Consider the following 18,003-nt stretch of genomic DNA (forward strand, 5'->3'; position numbering starts at 1 on the left):
ATGTTGCCGGCCTGTGTCGTGTTCGTTAGTCCGGAAACGAACTCGACACATGCCAGCAACATGTATAAACTTTACATTGGGAATGCACGAAGAAATATAATTTTGTGAGACAATTGGAGTAGGTATATAATAGAAGCTGCTGTCTGCCTCCATACAGAGCCTCACGTCCAAGAGACGATGTAGGCTCGACATGTGTACATATTCATTTATATAGGAATTAGATATAGCATTAAAAAGTAGCAAGCTGTGTGTTTTGGTAGTACTAGTAATAAGAAGTATATTAAGATAAGTTTCTAAGAGTTTGGTTGATACCACGTTTGTTGACTACATCTTATGGAAATGTATACAGATTGTAAACTGTTTCTACTTTCTCAATAGTTTACATACTCTGCATTTATAAAATGAGACATTGTATTACTAGATTATTAAGAGTATTGCAATTAATAATATAAGTAAACTTACATATTGTCAGTGCCCTGTTGAGATGGGTATGTAAGTCCATATACAGGATGCGCAGAGAAAAGTCTAATAATTGTGATATCAAGAGAAAATGCATGACAACGAGTATTATATGCAGAGAAATACATCTAAGTCTACGTTTTAAGATGTTTTCTAATTAAGCCTTGTTGAGATGGCTTTGTAAGTTTATATAACATATGGTAATGATGACTACCAATATGATGATTATGATGACTAACGTTTGTGATGTACATGTATCATATGCAGAGGAATACTTAAAAATAAAATGTACATTATTGTATAAGCCATATTGAGATGGCTCTGTAACTTTATATACAGGACATATCAATTATGATATGTAGAGAAATGACTATCAATTGTAACATGCAGAGAAGATACTTAAAAAGTATGATATGTACAGAGAAACACCATTAAGTAAAATGTGATTTTTCCTGACTACATACCAATTATGATAGCACTGAAATGAAGATATGTTGTTACATTCAACTATATTCTGAAGTTTTCTTTGATGTGTCTATAATGTGTTGCTTGTAGGTGCAAATAAAGCTTTGATAAAACTCATTCCTTTGTATTTTTTTTTAATTTCAGAAAGTTGTCTAGTACGCGTCTAAATTTGTGAGGCAGGTTTGTGAAACGAAGATGAAAATGTTATATGATGATGACAAAAATATTTTGCTATGCTACGTGCTACACAGTAAATATAACTGGCGAAGTAAAACCTTCAAAACTAGAAAGGCAACATTTTCAAGAAAACGCAGGACGTTTCCCTCCCAGTAATTTGCCCTTTTTCAAGCTACTCACACACAATACTATATTATTAGCCTCGCCACTGAGGCGTCGCCAAAAATAGCAAAAGAGGAAAGAAGAAGAACACACCAGGTTAAAACAATGTTTCTCTACGGGAAAGATATTAAAGTACTCGCTATCAAACATAAAAACAGAATTCGCTGGCATAGAAGATAGAGAAGGAAACAGAAAATCAGCACACAAATCAATGCCAACTCCTTCCACCAAACACCTCCACCTCACACACAAAGTAACGTATTCCATAGATTCCTGGGAAAATTGTAGAAATTGGACGAATGGTATAGGGTCTATGATATCGTCGAAACATTTGGGGAGGTTGTGTTGATTTTGGTCATTACTTCATAACTTTTCTTTAATGGTTAACATTGCCAAATATTACAACGTAACGGAGGCAGGCTGTCAGCACTCGATTTCAAGTGCGGGAGAATTGTCGTCACTTGTTTTCCAGTGCGGAAGGTACTCTCAGCACTCGGTTTCCAGTGCCGATTCGGAGTTTTCCAGTGCTGAAGTCGTGTCACCACTGGACACCTAGTGCGGACGTTACTTCGGCACAAGACTTCCAGTGCGGAAGGCACCTTCCGCACTGGACACCGAGTGCTGAGAGAGGAACCCGTGACTTCGGTAGTTTTGCTGATATGCTATTGGGCCTATAGTAGGCCATGAAAGTACGATTTGCAATCTACGAAGCCCTTTGTTGCGGGAAGTCCAAATGTATTTTTATCCCGGGGATTTTTCTGACGTACTGTGTGAGCCGTCGTGTCAAGCTGTGGTTGGTTCCATGCAGATCAGGTGACTTGTAACCAATAAGAGTCACTGCCACGGGTGTGGTATATCAAGGTCCTACGCAAAGGGTTTAGCGCTGGATAGGCCTGCCGTACAGAGCTCGAGGGTGTGTCGTATCTAACGGTAAGACAGAAAATTGTTGTTACAATCTCTTGGGAATTGTGTATCACTTGATTGATAGGGTCACTGGTGTTCAAACATTATCTATCTTCACTACGTATTTTACCACCGTCCGGTGTCTTAATCCTTTTTTCCCCAAATTTCCAGACAGTTCGTCACTCGGGCGTAAGATCTGTGGACTACAGTACAGTACGGTACCCGTACTGTTTTCTTTTTAAGGACAACGAAGGCTTTCTCTACGTACACCACAATCGATCACTGGATGTACTATAAAGGCGCAGAACAAAACAGGTAAGAAAAATATACTTTCCTGTTCTCAACAAATCGCAAACAAAACTCCTAAATACCATGAATTTAAAGTAGACCCTGCTAAATACTGAGACGTGATCCATTTTTGTCCTTGACTCGGGGTATAAGATGACTTCTCAGCATTGAAGACAGGTGATCGAGCTCTTGTTGGCACAAAAGGCGTAACAATAACGCCTGTTGTCACATAGCCGAGGCACGGGGAGCATAAACATTTGCGTCGATGATATTTGAAAACTACCGTAGATGTTACGTTGTTTACCCTCAAGTATATGTCTCTCATATCTGCGATTTGGGTAGGTTGTACAATACAGTATACAGTATGTTATTTTTCTATGTGGTCGCTGAAAACAGTTGATCATGGGCAGAATGGAGATACCTGAGCCCCCGCTGCCATTTGGTAGTTTATTTTTCTTCTTGCTTGTTGTATGTTCTATCCGCCTGAAACCGTGCAAATGTAATCACCATCCACACCTCATTCCCAGTCTTTAGGACCCGTTATCGAGCAGACGTGCCCCTTTGTAATGTTTCAAACAATTTCAATAATAAATGAATATATACTTCCAGTCACAAAGTTGCAAGAGGCAGGGATGTTTTGCATCACGAATCTCCAAGTGCTAATTGCGTGGCCAGGACCTTTGTTAACAAGGTTCATGGTATATGTAAAAGAAGAAAAAATGGAGTCAAAATGATATTTTTTTTACCGTTACCAGGAAACCCATGGCTGCTTGCCTGTCAATAACATCAATTCTGGGTACTTTGTCACGTCTACTGGGCAGTTGCAACCACCGAAATGGTAAGATTGCTAAAAGTTACAAAATATGATTTACGGTAGATATATCCGAACACTCGTGAATACAATGAACATGTTGTATACGTTATTTGTTTGCTTTGAATAACTGGTAAACAATTTTTCGGCGTAATTCACCAGTATGTATAAATTTCATTTCTGAATACCAGTAGCAAATATATAACAAGGTGATGTCTTGACTTCTATTCAGATACTTATGGATACTCACCTGTGGATACGAGCCCCAGTGTGACTGAGAAACAAATGAGGTACTTGGCTCGTCAGATCTATTCATACGAGGCAAGGCCCCTACTGCTTGAATTGGGACTGGAGGACGTCACCATCGACCATATCTTCTCTCGCTTCAAGAATGACTGTAGTGGAGGAGTGTACCAAGGTCTCCGTAAGTGCCAGAACAAGATGGGGCGGAGTGGTTTTACTTTTGGTATACTTGTGAAAGCCCTCAATGAAATGGGTAGGAGAGATCTTATTGAAGAGATAACGGCTGGAATAAAATCACGCCCGCTGGTAGTCTTAGTCCTGCCTTCAGGATCCACAGAATGTTACGCTGAAGGTGATGCAAAATTCATTCAGTCCATGGTTGCGAGTAACAAGGAAAAGATGAGTAACGACAAAGGTGGGGGTCATGGGTCTCTCACTCACGTTCCAGACGAAACCTTCAAGTAACGAAGGTGACCCCTGTCCTCTGCGATATCTTGACTGCCGACTACCTTCCATTTGTAAACTAGATTTTTCCAAACGGAAGGTTTTCACGTAGTCACGGACTGAATTGGTTTTGTCATGGGTTATAAATTTCTAAATCTCTAGATCTATGTATCACATTGCCTTCGCTTCTGGAAGTGTCACCAATATATCTACTACGTGCAGATATATTTGTACAGATCCAAAAGTGAAGGCAACGTTTTCTAAGCATAGAATTTCATTGATGTCCTTGAGCTTGCAAACAGAGCAGTCATCATCAAAACAGTGTACCCTTCCCAAAAAGATTGTGAGAGTCTCACTGATGATCAGCAATGAGGATCACTTTGTTTGCAAGTTCATGGTTGTCTTCAATTGATGTCATTGTGAATCTTCCTAGCTTTATTGACTGAATGTAGCTCCTTAAAGACCATAAGGATTGTAGAAGGAGATTTGGGGTGACAACGGCCCTATCTGCTTTTACATCATCTTGAGCACACACGTACCAATACGGTACCATAGCATTCTTCTAGTCCTTCATAGACTACTGTGCATCAAAACATAAAAAGAGCTACGTTTCAGTCACGGAGTTTGGAATTCTCCCAATGAATATCATCATTAGACCTCACTATATAAGTAGTACAAATAGCATTTCGTTAGACCTAAAAAGCTATGTGTGCTGTTTATCTGTGCTGTTCTATATAAACACAAATAGATGTCTACAAAACACGTCCCCCGTATAAGTTCCACCGAACTCCAGTGTACACATTCTTTGAAATGTGCGCCACCATGCGCCTTGATCATGGTAATGCCGTAAACCCGTTGCATGTTGCTCGGGAAGACTTTGGCAAACTCCCTGTCAAGTCTTTTAAAAAATGGCACTTCTTCGGCATTACCAAGGCTGGACTGCACTGCAATATTATTGTAGTCAGACCAAGCCAAGTCAAAGCCTTTATTCATTCCAATTTGATGAATAATGGTGGTTGTGGAGGTTAGATTAGGGGATCTGCTGTTTGGATTTGAACCCATTGGCCAACAGTCAGTTATCGCGGTGGACAGGATTTGGAGGCGGCAGAACTTCCGTGGTATTTATTCCTTGTATTTCTAGTTTCTTTCTAAAGTAGAACAAAATTCTATCTTCCAGTGTCTCATTCTATAGTTTACGAAACAATGTAACTGACTTCTATACAGGAATCGTCTCAGTATCATAATGAAAACAGCAGCTTAGGCATAAATCATTACATTGTACCTTTTTCGTCAAATTGTTCTTTTTTTCGGAGTTTTGGAATAGATATTTTACACGGACGTCGCTGTCTGCCTCCATACAGAGCCTCACGTTCTAGAGACGCTGAAGGCTCGACATGGATATGTATATATCCATATCTATATATATTAGGTTTGATTTGATTGTGTAAGTTAAGATTGTGGTGCATGTAGGTTGTAGAAGATATGATTTGTGTTGAAATACAATTTACCGTGTCGCGATGCAGTCTTAGTCTTTACCAGACTTAAGAAAATGTTTAAGTTGGGAGAATAATTTTTCAGGTGAGTTTGGCCACAATCCACAATAGGATTTCATTTGCCCGGATATGGCATAGCCCTTCTAAGGCTAACGTCACTTTTCCACCAAGGAACCCGGCAGGGTAGCTTTGGAGAATGATGTCATATAAATAAGATATGAAAGATAACAAGAACACAAAGCGTACCAAAAATATACTTTGGGGAACGAAAAGTACCATATAAAAGACAACAAGAACACAAAACGTATTTTTCTACTACTCCTAGTTTATCAAGGTCTGGTTGAGGCTAGTTCTGTACACACACGCTGCTTTACCGTCCGTCGGAAGGGACGTTAAACTGGAGGTCCCGTGTTCATACTGGACGCCTAACCAAGAGCACGTTAAAGAGCCACCAGACCAGGAGTATACGCCCTGGTTTGGGAAGGCTCACTAGCGCAGTTTGTACGTAACCTACATCTGTAACATTTGATCTCTGGACTACATGTATCCGTCACTGTGTGTATGAGAGATTTCTAGTGCCGCACCCCCATGGTATGCATGGTTCAGAAATACAGGATTTACAGGAGTGCATTATACCGTGGGGAGCTGCATTGGAGATCTCTTAATTATATCCCCTTTCCACACGGACCGCGCTCTCGCCGCGCTCTCTCTGCGACCTCAAATTTGACAGATCGCTCACCAAATTCTATAGAAAAGAAACGAATATTTCTACAAGGTTACCCATATCCTATTCAGGTCGCGGCGAGAGCGCAGCACGATCGCCGTCTAGTGGAAAGGAGGCTAACGATGGATTTATGTGTCCAGACAGAATTATATGTTAGTAGCATTGTACGTTACCATGTGGCATGTACAGAACCGGTAAATGGGTTCCCGGTCCTGCGCTAGAAGTAGCCTGGGTACCGTCCGATTACTACCGGGGCTCCTATGCTTCCAGCCCTGAAAAAGGTCGATTTTTTTCAGGGAAGTGTGTATGGGAGCCCGGTAGTAGTCGGATGGTACCTAGGCTACGCTGGGGGATTTCTCTTCTAAAATGTAGACAGATTGTCTCTGTACGCAGAAGGTATACAGTTTGTACCTGTATGCAGATTGTATGCAGATTGCCTCTGTATGCAGAATGTATGTAGATAGTTTCTGTCTGAAGAATGCATGCGGCTTGTTTCTAATATAAGTGACATTGTTACAATATACACATATAATAAATTCTAAGATTTCGCCAATAACAATATATTGTTAAGTAAAGCCTTTAGTTTTGGTGACTTACTGAGCCATCACTGTAAAACTGCAAAGTAGGGCAATTACGGTATGTAGAGGATTTATATGAAGCCAAGATTATGACTGCTTTCTATGAAATAGAACCATTCACAAATGAATAGCTCTATTTCAATATACCTAAGTCCACCTAAAACAGAATATGTCATTGAATTCAATGCATGTAACTGCTAAAGGGCAAGAGACATTATGTTCTCTTCCTTTATATCATGTAGTGGTATGGTGAAATGATTGTGTAGGTGTGTTTGATGCAGTGCTTATACATACGGTATGCTAATAAAAAAAATTATAAAATGATTATCAGTACCTCTTTGTCTTTTCCTACTAGTCAAGTATAAGTTAGCAAGAACCAACAGGTCTTACTCACTGATATCTATCTTAAGCTTTTCGAACAGGATGTGAAACACCACACTGAAAAACAAGAACGGCAGCGCTAGTTCACCTATACCCGCGAGGTAACCTATATCCGTTGTTTAAAAAAAGGATATTAGGATCATCGGATAGTACAATAGAGTAAACGGATGGTGCAATATTTGAAAAAAAGAATCGCCACAATATTTTGAAAATACTGCAATTTGACACCACCGTCCTTTGACCTGATACCCCTGCTTTAAAAACAGGTTACCCCGTGGATAAGGTTGAACTAACGTTAGATATATTAATGTCAACATCACCATCTTACGGTTTGAAAAGAAGAACACCAAATGTGAATCACTGTAGCTATCACATCTTGAAGTTGACCCTGATACTCAGCCTAATAATTAAGACGGTCAGAGACCTTTTCACGTATTGTTGGCACAATATTTGCAGACACAGACACGCATTTGCGTATGTTCTAATTGAGTCTAGAGGGCCGTTCGTTCAATAACACTGTTTCTTGGTTAAGCTAAATGTCTTTGTTTCCCTGCCCCATGTCACAGCATTACTTTAGCTATCCTCACATCGAACCTTGATACATCTTAACTTTCCTAACCTTCCTAAAACTACATCTTTTAATTAAGACGGTCAAATACCCTTTCACATATTGTTGGCACAATATTTGCAGATACAGCCACCGTCACGCCCTCTAACTTTAGAACACCATGGTACAATAACACTGTGCCATGAATGAGTTGGCCGGTAAATGTCTTCCTTTCACTGTCTCATGTCAATCGACGCATAATTTAGGACTCATGACACTGTAAGACATATAACAACTTCCACAGTTACCACAAGGATAACGAAGTACACGAAAAGCAACAAAGAATGTAGGCAGTAATAACGCTCCATGCACACGGACAATTTTCAAGGCACCAATGTCACCATCTCTTTGTACTAGTACTTCTCTGGGAAGTCCAACCAGTATATTTAACGAGGGGATTTTTCTGACGAAATACTCATACGTGTAATGTTGTGATTGGTCGAAGCTGAACAGGTGATATGGTTCCACCAATGAAGATATGTCTGTCCCCCACACCCAACGTCTTTATCCTCGTAGACAAGACATGGGAGAAGAGGTACCTGAACTGACTTCAAGGTAAGAAAGAAAACATTGTAAGATTTTGTTCACTATTTATTTATTTATATCATCTGTCCTTCGATAATTAGCTCAGTATTGCTTTCTAGCGTCTCAAGTCCGTAATCTCTTATACTTTTCATGTACTTTTGCAGCCCAATCTGCCTAAGCTTTGGTTACCATTTTGTTGTTTGACAGCGAAGCCTGGCAAAGTTTTGTACCGATTCGACACGAAACATTCGATTCAATCGAAGCCCAGAAGCGATACAGTGGTGCACGAGAACAGAAAGGTGAAAGAATTTTGCAGTGTTCCTTCTATAGTTCTACTGTAAGTTCAATACTATGTTTCTATTTTTCAAAACATAACGGGTGCACAGTACACATTAACGTATCTGTGGCTTATTTGACGACGGTCAACCGTAACCGTTCATACAGTCCTGTCCATTGAAAGTTGGCTGTCCGTGTCTTTGTCCCAAGCAACCTACCCAGGTTGTCAGAGAACAGCGCTATATAGCATAACTATACCTGGGCCGACAAAGTCCCCGGGCCGCCTAATTAGATTTACGGGGCATGTTGCTAGGGGCCCATTAGCCGCTGCGAGCGCTGTTCTCTGTCAAACCAGGGTACAATGAACCATATCAACCGTGCGTTAATTGGCGAAAGAATTGGTGGTGAAGGTGTCTGCTGCAATCCGCATACAAATCATGCAATTTTCTGTGAGATTTTGGATAGAACTTATGCATTTTAGTGCGTCCTTTGCAGAGTCAAAGAGAAAATACATTGATTGTAGTTAAGCTACATCTTCAAATGCATCGTGTAAGCTCCAGCTCTGTAACTTCGATCTATTTTTCAGTCTCTCCCATGGATAACTTCGTCACAGAAGAAGAACTGGACTACGTGGCTGCCCGGATCCGGCCCAGCGAGTCCAGACGTCTGCTGCGTAAGCTGGGGCTCAACGACGTCACCATTGAGCAGGTCTTCCATGACTTCGAAAAAGCCGGCAGCCGAGAGCAGCTGTACCAAGGTCTCCTACGATGCAAGGAGGCGATTGGAAGTGGGTTCACTCTTTGTGAGCTTGCGAAAGCTCTTGACATCACCGGAAGAGCTGATCTGGTTGAAGATCTAACGGCAGAAATGTTAGTTCCTCAGCCAGGAGAAAACAAGGTCACTGTAAAGTCAGGGGTTACCAAGTTCGAAATGTCCACTAGTTTCATTGGTAGCGAAGAGGATGCAAAGTCGATTCAGAACGAGATACTAGAGAATCTGGAAAAAAGAAAGAACGACCAGAGTCTCCTCCTCCAATGTAAGGAAATGATAGGACGTGGTTTCACTCCTGGTGAGCTTGTCAACGCTCTTGAGATCATCGGTAGGGCCGATCTGGCTGAAGGTCTAACGACAGAAATGTTGGATCCTCGGCCAGGAGAAAACAAGGTCCTAGTTACGGTCTCTGTCAAATCACAGATCGAGATGACCAGGTTTGAAATGACCAAAACTTTCATTGGTAGAGGAGACGATGCAAAGTCGATTCAGTCCGAATTAGTAAAGAACTTAGAAATGTGGAACGACAAATGTAAAGTTCATGTGCTTCAACCACATGACCATGGGCATGTTCCACATATTCCAAGTAAGAGATCGGAATAAAAAGTGACCCCTTTGGGCTTATTCACGTGACGTAATCACTCCTGCCCTCTGCGCGCGGCCATCTTGGTGTACCATCACTACAGCGAAGATTCTTGGTGTCCGAAGGTCGCTAAATGTCCGAGGAAAGTTAGGCCGTTTGTCCTGTTTGACTATGCAAAGAACCTCCAACCTCACGTCCCATTTTCACTACAAAACATGGGATGGAAATTACCAATCTATGATCAGTGAGGGAAAGTTTGGTCCAGTGTACGAACACTGCAACAGCCTCGAACAGTGACAGTGTAATTTGATCTTGTCTGTTAGTATCTCATTTAAAATGGCGATATTGTTCTGGGTCTGTCTGTCTGTGTATCTGTATGTTTGCTTGTAAGTTTGTGTTTCCGGATGTTTGTAGTCAGCATAACTCAAGAACCTCTGGATACTGAGATGACGATGATACTAGTATTTGGTGTATGGGTAGGTGGGGGGAAGGCAAAGGCCAAGGTTGATTTTTTGGCCCCCTGGTATGTGACGTTGGTACTGCAGCAGAACTTCATTTTTTGTATCTGGACATGCTATGGTCTTGATTTTTGGTGACAGGTAGCTTGCAACGTAAGGAAGAAGTGGTGTATTTTGGTCACTCTAGCAGCTTGCTCTGGAACTGCAGAGGCATTTTTGTCAAAAGCTACCAAGGAGAATAACTAAACAAAAAATGACGGATTTCCTTGTTATTTAGTATGCAGATAGCTTAGACAGAGATGAGCATAATGAATTGCAAACTATGCACATTGGGATTTAATTTGCATAATTAATTAGGAAAAATATATTTGCAGCGTTTTCCATTATAGGACTAAAATACATAACATATGTTTGTGGCAGGTGGAACATTAACAGACACTAATTTGCATAACTAATAAAAAAAGTGCCATACTTCTTCTAGGTGGTAAATGATTGGACTGTCCGCGCTGTGACATGTGTAAGTTAGTTAAAAGTGCACATAACCAAGCATAGTTTATCTAAATGCGGAATTCATTTGCATATTCAGGATACTTCATGGAGATATGAGGTCTCCGAACTCTTGTTTGGTTCTGGGAACGAAACGTAAAATCAGTTCATAGCCGTACAAGTGTCACCAAGCTTACAGTCACGTAGTATATGGACAAGTACAAAGGGCATGTAGACGGACATTTAGTTGATCGAAAGAACATAGTGACCAACTTCGCTCGTTGCTATGGCGGCTGGTTAGTGGCTAGGGGGTACTCTCCAAGCAGAGGTTAGGCTTTGGCTGTTTTTTCAACGATTTTTAGTCGTTTTTATTGGGCTTTCTATTTTGTCATTTTTTTTGCTCCAACCTAACGTTAATGACAAAAAAATACAAAATAGAGAGCCCGATAAAAACGACTAAACAAAAACGTTGAAAAAACAGGCAAAGCCTAACCTCTGCTTGGAGAGTAGCTAGGGGGAGGATCACGTGACTGAATAAGCCTTATTATCAAGGGCAACTGCAAATGATGATACTCATGGCTTGAATGTGCCCATCACGTTTGCTCCCTTGGTAAACTGTCAGTCCTTTTGAAAGGAGACCACCGTAAAGATATTTGACAGCTGACACGCGTCGCTCAAGTTGAATGCAGCTTTCGCTCTTTGCAGAGTAGGTTACCTAAAAGGACGCCGGGTGCAAGCAGACGCACAGATCTCAATGCGAGAACGTGCTGATACTTGTCTTACCTGAAATAGCCCTTAAGCAAGGAGGCTACCGTAAAGAGGGCTGTAAGCGAACGAAACACATCCCTGGAAATAAAGGCGATGTATGAAGGCTTGCAGTGCTTTTTAAAGGCCTCGGATCACATTCGTCGTACGATCGTCGTACGATCCGTCGTATGGCTGTCTTAGATCTGGTCGGCTGTTGGTTCTGTCACGGTCTGGTTGAAAATGCTACGAAATCATAATCGTATGACGTCCTACGACGATTGTGACGGAGGCTAAGGTAGGCTACCTTAAAGTAAGAAAGGGCGCCGGCGGCAAACAGACACATATGTCCGAAAGCGGACCTGTGATTGTCACGTATGTTGCCTAAATGTTTAGCCCTCTAAAAAGGAGGCTACCATAAGAGAAGACTGCAAGAGCGGAATTGTTCCCGCCTTTTGGTCACTTTTGTGGATACCCTGCCTGAAAGGGCGGCTGCAGGCAGGCGCGCATCGCTCGGTGTATGTACGGAGCTATGCATGCTGTTTGTAGTAAGACCTTAAATGGTGGCTGCAGGCAGGCGCGCATCGCTCTGAGTATGTACGGAGCTATGCGTGCTGCTTGTAGTACTTAAAACCTTAAATGGTGGCTGCAGGCAGGCGCGCATCGCTCTGAGTATGTACGGAGCTATGCGTGCTGCTTGTAGTACTTTAAACCTTAAATGGTGTTTGCAGGCAGACGCACATCGCTCTGAGTATGTACGGAGCTATGCGTGCTGCTTGTAGTACTTTAAACCTTAAATGGCGGCTGCAGGCAGACGCACATCGCTCTGAGTATGTACGGAGCTATGCGTGCTGCTTGTAGTACTTTAAACCTTAAATGGCGGCTGCAGGCAGACGCACATCGCTCTGAGTATGTACGGAGCTATGCGTGCTGCTTGTAGTACTTTAAACCTTAAATGGTGGCTGCAGGCAGACGCACATCGCTCTGAGTATGTACGGAGCTATGCGTGCTGCTTGTAGTACTTAAAACCTTAAATGGTGGCTGCAGGCAGGCGCGCATCGCTCTGAGTATGTACGGAGCTATGCGTGCTGCTTGTAGTACTTTAAACCTTAAATGGTGGCTGCAGGCAGACGCACATCGCTCTGAGTATGTACGGAGCTATGCGTGCTGCTTGATTTTGATTTTATTTATTTTGCACAATCATTAAAAAAGTTAACATAAAACAAATTAAAGGATGAAAGTACATGCAGGGGGGAAGAAAAAAGCCTCGTGGCTTGTACAAAGTCTTCCTCCAAAGTAACAAGATTGAATAGACGTGTACAAATTATACATTAGACAATAATGTAACCAAAAGAATTATATCAATTAACAAAATGGAAATAAATCATAATAGTTCAATAATTGATAACTAATGCAATATCATAACGGCGAAATGAATGAAATGATGTAATAAGAATATAGCATTGAAAGAAAAGTAACAACTGACAATGAATGGGAGATTAATTAAATGTTTGATTATCTAATAATGACTTTTTTAACAGGTTTTTGAAGATGGTTGGTGACTGACAAAAATGTAAGGTTTCACTTAAACTATTCCAGATTTGCGGACATTTGAACAACATGGAAAACTTTCTTTGTTGTGTTTTTACTTGTATCTGTTTTAAATGGTTAGACTGTCTGGTATTGTAATGATGGTGGTCTGAATTGTGATGGAAAAGGTTCTGGAATTGCTTCGGTATACAAGAACTATTAATTGTTTTGTGAACAAAAAGGCAACTTTGCAGTTTGTTTATATCATATATAGTTAATACTTTTAAATTACGAAACAAAGATGCAGAAGGGAATGTATACGACACATTTGAGACTATTCGGACGAAGCGTTTCTGCAGAAGAAGTAGAGGTTTAAGTGATGTGGAGTATGTACTAGCCCATACGATGTTACAATATGCAAGATAGGGATATAGTAAACTATAGTATAATATCATATATGTTTTAGAAGATAGTAGCGTTGCGATTTTTCTGACAATACCTATGTTTTTATAGATTTTTTTGCAAATAAGGTCAATATGTTTTTTCCAGGTAAGTTTGTCATCAATGGTGACACCTAAGAAACACGTGTGCGTAACTTGATTAATTGGTGTGTTATTAATAGCTATTTTAACATTTTCCTTATTGTATTTTTTCTTCCCTGCAAAAATAATGAAATTTGTTTTCTTGACATTTAAGGATAATTTGTTAATTTGGAACCATTTGTTTACTTTGTCTAATTCTCTATTCATTTTACTGACTAATATATCAAGGTCAGAATGTGATGAAAACAAGTTAGTATCATCTGCAAATAGTAGTGCATATAGTTCATCAGATACATTAGCCAAATCGTTGATATATATGAGAAATAATAGAGGACCAAGAATAGAACCTTGAGGGACGCCACAGGAAATTGATCTTGTATCTGAGGAGTAGGTATTATTAGAAACATACTGTTTTCTGTTAGATAAATAGTCTTTTAGCCATGTGAAAACATATCCTTGAAAGCCATAGCAGTTAAGTTTTTCTAATAGAATTTTATGGTTCACGGTGTCGAATGCTTTCGACAAGTCCAGGAACACACCAATGGTGAATTCATTCTTTTCTAAGGCCGAGGTAATTTTATCTACTAATTTCAAAAGTGTCATATATGTTGAATGGTGTTTACGGAAGCCATATTGGTGTTCATGGAGAATGTTGTTATCTTCTAAGTGCTGTAGAATTCTCTTGTATACTAATTTCTCTAGGACTTTTGAAAATACCGGCAAAACTGATATGGGGCGGTAATTTGACAGTAAACAGGTGTTGTAGTACTTTAAACCTTAAATGGTGGCTGCAGGCAGACGCACATCGCTCTGAGTATGTACGGAGCTATGCGTGCTGCTTGTAGTACTTTAAACCTTAAATGGTGTTTGCAGGCAGACGCACATCGCTCTGTGTATGTACGGCCACCGTCACCGCCCCGCCAGCCTGAGGGGGTCCTGATACAAGGGGGCGAAACCCCCGAAGACGGCTGGAAGTCAGCTGATGAAGTTGTGGCTTGCAGTACAACCTAGCTGTATCAAGTAAGTTACTTGTCCGGTTCATTCCGGTGACCGCCAGGAAAGGCTGGATGACGACCCAGAATAGAGGGGTGGCTCCGGGAGAGACCGGTGACCGTCAGGAAAGGCTGCACACGAGGCAAGAGGGCCCGCTGCCCACACTTGCAGCCCCTGAATAGGGGCACTCACAACTATTGCAACAAGTCACTATAAGGAAAAACACCCCTGGGAGCCTCCGAGAGGGGGGGCGGAAGATGGCTCCGTTGGAACGGATGTAAGAACGTCGACTAGGCAACGGCCCCGACAACGAGAAAGAACAACGGCTGAGGTACAAGTAACTTGCAGGTGCGGCAAGGTCTGCAAGAACGAGAGAGGCTTAAGAATCCACCAGGGAAAGATGGGTTGCCTGAAAACTCGAAGTCTCGAGCAACGCTCAAGAACTTTTGATCTTGGTGAGACGGTGGAGGTCCCAAGGCAGGACGATAACCACAGCCCTAGGGACCACCAGGCAAGAGACATAGAGCAGCCAGGAACCCGGGGGACAGAGCCAGTCCCTGAAGAGAGAGTGAGAAACGAAGAACCCAGCCAAGAGTCAGTAGGGCCAGAAAGACCATCAGAAACAGAGAGAGTAGGAAAGCAGGAGCCAAGGAAGAGCCAGGTAAAGTGGCCACCGAGCAACGCAGATAAAGTATGGGAACAACTTGATGACGATTTGGAGGGTATCCTCGAAAGTGTATTGGCGGGAAGTGCAGAGAGGAAGATTGAGGCTATGGCAGAAATGGTCTATAATGTAGGATTGGAAAGGTTCGGAGAGAAGCCGTCAGGAGTAGGTAGAAAGAGGCCAGAGCAACCAAACAGAAGAGAGAGGGAAAGACGGCAGATTAGAAAGGACCTGAAAGCCCTGCGTAAAAGATGGAAGAGGGCAAAACAGCCAGAGAGAAAGGCCCTGAGTACGTTAAGGGAGGATCTGAGAACAGGCTGAAGAGCCTCAGTGCAGCAGAAACAACTAGGAAAAAGAGAAAGGAGCGCGAAAGAAGGAGAGCAGCATTCATCTCTAACCCCTTTAGGTTCACCAAAAGGATGCTAGGGACAAAGACTAGCGGAAAGCTGACCTGTAGCATCAACGAAGTCGAAGACTACCTCAGGGCAACCCATGGAGACAGCAATAGAGAGGTAGAGATGGAGGATCTAGAAGAGCTACAAGATCCCCAGAAGCCGACTCACGAGATGGACTGTAGTGAAATCAAGTTGGCAGAAGTCAGGGCCATAGTAAGGAAAGCGAGAGCAGGTTCAGCACCCGGGCCTAGTGGAATCACGTACCAGGTATACAAGAAGTGTCCAAAACTGACAAAGCGCCTTTGGAAACTGATGAGGGTAGTGTGGAGGAAGAGGAAAGTCCCTGACAGCTGGAAGAAAGCAGAAGGAGTCTTCTGTCCAAAGCAAGAGAATGCAGAGCTGATAGGCCAGTTCAGAACAATATCACTATTATCTGTGGAGGGAAAGATCTTCTTTGCTATTATCGCAAGGCGCCTTTTGAACTACATGATGAAGAACCAGTATATTAATACAACTATACAGAAGGGAGGAGTGCCAGGCTTTTCAGGATGCCTGGAGCACACAAGCATGTTAACACAAATGATAGAGGAAGCTAGAGCGGGAAAGAAAGACCTGGCGATTGTATGGCTAGATCTGGAAAATGCTTACGGATCTGTGCCCCACCAGTTAATAAAGACAGCGCTAGCCAAGTACCACGTTCCAGAGCACGTAAGGGAAGTGATCAAGCAGTACCTAGATGGCCTGCAAATCAGGTTCACGGTGAACGGCACCACTACAACATGGCATGACTTACAGAGGGGGATTGTGACAGGCTGCACAGTTTCTGTTATCCTATTTGTGGCAGCAATGAATCTGCTGATTGAACCATCAACGAGGCAGAGTCGAGGACCAAAAACGAAAACAGGCGCAAGACAACCTCCAATAAGAGCATTTATGGATGACCTGACCCTCTCAACAGAAAGCGTACTGGGGGCAAGGCATATGCTGAGAAGCCTTGATAGAGCAGCAACATGGGCTAGGATGAGGTTCAAGGCAAAGAAGTGCCGTAAGCTAGTGCTCAGGAAAGGGAAACTGTGTAATACACTGCAACTGGAGATCCAGGGAGAGAAGATCCCTTCTGTGTCTGACCAGCCAGTAAAGAGCTTGGGGAAGAAATTTGATAAAACACTAGGAGATGTTCAGAATGTAAAGGAGTTCAGACAGCAGGCAGAGGAAGGTCTAAGGAAGATAGAGGAAAGTAATTTACCAGGCAAGTACAAGCTATGGTGCTACCAGTATGGCCTTCTCCCGAGATTGACATGGCCAATGACTATGTACAACATTCCCTTATCCACAATGGAACAGGTAGACAGGAGGATTAGCAGATACATCAGGAAATGGCTAGGGGTGCCTCCAGGTCTTACAAGTGTGGGGTTGTACAGTACCACATCAAAGCTCCAACTACCCCTGTCCTCAGCGCTGGAAGAGTATAAGGTGGCAAAAGTAAGAGCGCAGACAACCCTGGAGAGCAGTAAAGATGAGATAGTGAGAGAAGCGGGGATCACTCTGAGATCAGGAAGGAAATGGTCAGCAGCAGAGGCAGCAGAAGGCGCCAGAAGTAGGTTGAGACACAAAGACATAGTGGGAGTGGTGGCCCAGGGTAGGCTAGGCCTAGGAGCAGGGCCTACAGCAACCCAGAGATGGAAGGATGCTGAGCCCATGCTAAGGAGAAAGATGATACAGAGTGAAATCAGACGCCAAGTAGAAGAGCAGAGAAGGGCTCAGGCAGTTAGCCAGGGAGTACAGGGAGCCTGGGTAAAATGGGAACAGGCTCTAGAGAGGAAGGTGACCTGGAAGGAGCTCTGGTCCTGGGAACCGCTGAGGACACAGTTCCTACTGAAGTCGGTGTATGATCTCTTGCCCACCCCAGCAAACCTGAAGAGATGGGGCAAGGAGAGTGAGGAGAAGTGTGTGCTGTGTGGGAAGAGAGGGACTTTGAGCCACCTGCTTTCAGGATGTGCCATAGCCCTAGGACAGGGGAGATACAGATGGAGGCACGACAGAGTGCTAAGAGTGTTGGCAGCTGCACTAGAAGAGAAGAGGGCACAGATGAGTGGAAGGAAGCAGGGAAGTCTGAAATTTGTGGACTTTGTGAAGGAAGGTGGGAAAGGACAAAGGAGGGGGAAGAGAGCAGCAGACGATGGACTAGGAATCTTGCCCACAGCGGGGGACTGGGTCCTGCAGGCGGACCTTGATAGAAAGCTAATCTTCCCTGAGGAAATAGCAGTAACAAACCAGAGGCCAGACGTAGTGATCTGGTCA

At 42.7% G+C, this 18,003-nt stretch overlaps 1 long non-coding RNA gene across 1 annotated transcript; it reads left to right on the top strand.

The window, feature by feature from the left end:
• Positions 1-2,191: 2,191 nt before the first annotated feature.
• On the top strand, positions 2,192-3,810 carry LOC118423351. Its single transcript, XR_004832037.1, has 3 exons — positions 2,192-2,481; positions 3,210-3,292; positions 3,498-3,810. It is a non-coding gene; the product is annotated as an uncharacterized LOC118423351 (long non-coding RNA).
• The last annotated feature ends 14,193 nt before the right edge of the window (positions 3,811-18,003 follow it).

This window comes from Branchiostoma floridae, chromosome 9 (genome assembly GCF_000003815.2).
Source record: "Branchiostoma floridae strain S238N-H82 chromosome 9, Bfl_VNyyK, whole genome shotgun sequence".
NCBI lineage: Eukaryota > Metazoa > Chordata > Leptocardii > Amphioxiformes > Branchiostomatidae > Branchiostoma > Branchiostoma floridae.